Source organism: Elephantulus edwardii, unplaced genomic scaffold, assembly GCF_000299155.1.
Source record: "Elephantulus edwardii isolate Elephantulus edwardi_28Jun2011 unplaced genomic scaffold, EleEdw1.0 scaffold00005, whole genome shotgun sequence".
NCBI classification, from domain to species: Eukaryota; Metazoa; Chordata; class Mammalia; order Macroscelidea; family Macroscelididae; genus Elephantulus; species Elephantulus edwardii.
In genome coordinates this window covers 32,489,391-32,491,149 of record NW_006399755.1, presented here as the reverse complement: position 1 = coordinate 32,491,149, position 1,759 = coordinate 32,489,391, and positions in this window count along the sequence as shown.

Sequence of the window (1,759 nt, the reverse complement as noted above, 5' to 3'; positions counted from 1 at the left end):
CGACTCATAGCAACCCTATGAAGGAGAGTCCTCAATGTTTGGTTGCCTTTCATCCTTTTTCCAGGTTCATAGGGTTTCTGGAGGCAAGCTGTTCTGGAAGTGGATGCCACTCCTCCTTCCAAGCTTGTTTTAATCGTCGAGTTCCACCCCACTCTCTGTCCGCATTGGGTAGCTTCCTGGCTTGCCAGGCTCCAGGGGCAGAGTAGTCCTTCACATCCAAAAACTGCCACAACACCCGCCCAAACAACACCATGCTCTCTCACAACCAGGCCATAGCAACCCTGGGAGGAGCAAACCTGAGAGAACATGGAAAACTCTCCCCTTTTCTCCTTCCGAGCTTGAAGCCATCTGCTGCCACCTTAAACCCTAGGCCAAGCCTGGCTTGCCTGGCTCTTGGGGGCAGAGTAGTCCTTCGTGTCCCAAAACTGCCAGAACACCCACCCAAAAGAAACATAAGAAACACCGTAAGAAACATAATTAATTGCAACAATGAATGAATGGAAATCCAAAGTCTATAAATGTTCATTAAAATTAATAAAATTTAATAAAAATTAAAAGAAACCTAATTAATGCAATTCATGATATTTATAAAGAACAAGGATCACACGATGCTATCAATTGATGCAGAAAAGGCCTTTGACAAAATACAAAGCCCTTTCCTGAGAAAAACACTTAGCAAAATAAGAAAAGAAGATAATTTCTTCAACGGAATGAAAAGTATGTGCACAAAACCAAAAGCCAGTATCATTCTCAGTAGAGCAAGACTAAAGAGTTTTCCTTGCAGAGACCAAGCAAGGATATTCACCATCACCACTCTTATTCAATATTGTATTAGAAATTCTAGCTAGGTCAAAAGGTAAAAGAAAGAAACCAAAGTCATCAAAATTGGCACAGAGGTGGCAAAACTGCCACTATATGCAGTAAAGATGATAGTGCACAGAGATAATTTTGAAGACTTACCAAAAAAGTTCTAGTAGACCAATTTAGTAGGCTATACAAAAGTCAGTTGGCTTTCTATACAGCCACAAAGAAAACACAGAAAAGGATATTAGAAAAGTAATACCATTTGTAATATCCAAACACAGTATCAAATATTAATAATAAACCTAACTGGAGACACAATCTAGTAGCCTAGTGGCAAGAAGCTTCATTGTAAGCCTGAACGTACACAGTTCAAGTCCACCAGCTGCTCTATGTGAGAAGGATGAACAATCTCGCCCTGTGTGATTAATTGCCTCTGAAAACTGCTAGAGGGTCAGCTATGGGTTGGTTTTGACTTAATGCTGCACAACAACAACAGAGACACAAAAGGTCTTTATAAGGCAAACCAAAAAGCATTACTATAAAAACAGTAAGAGACCTAACTAAATGGAAAAATATTTCCAGTTCATGGACAGCAAGACTGAACATTGTGAAAATGATAATCCTATCAAAAGCAATCTATAAGGCAATATAATACTAATATAGATAACAAGGAGATAGAAAAGTCAATCAGAGAGATAGAAAAAGTAATTTCCAATTCCATTTGGATAGGAATAGGCCCAGAATAAGCAAAGTTCTTCTGAAAGCAAAAGTAAAGAAGGAACATCTCACTCTGATCTTAAAACCTACTGCACAACCATAGTAATCAAATCAGTCTGATAGTAGTACAGTGACAGAAACAATCCAGTGGAATAGAATTCAGAACCCAGAAATCAGCCTATCTGCCTACAGTCTACTAATATTTGACAAGGAAACAAACCTATTAAATGGGTAAACT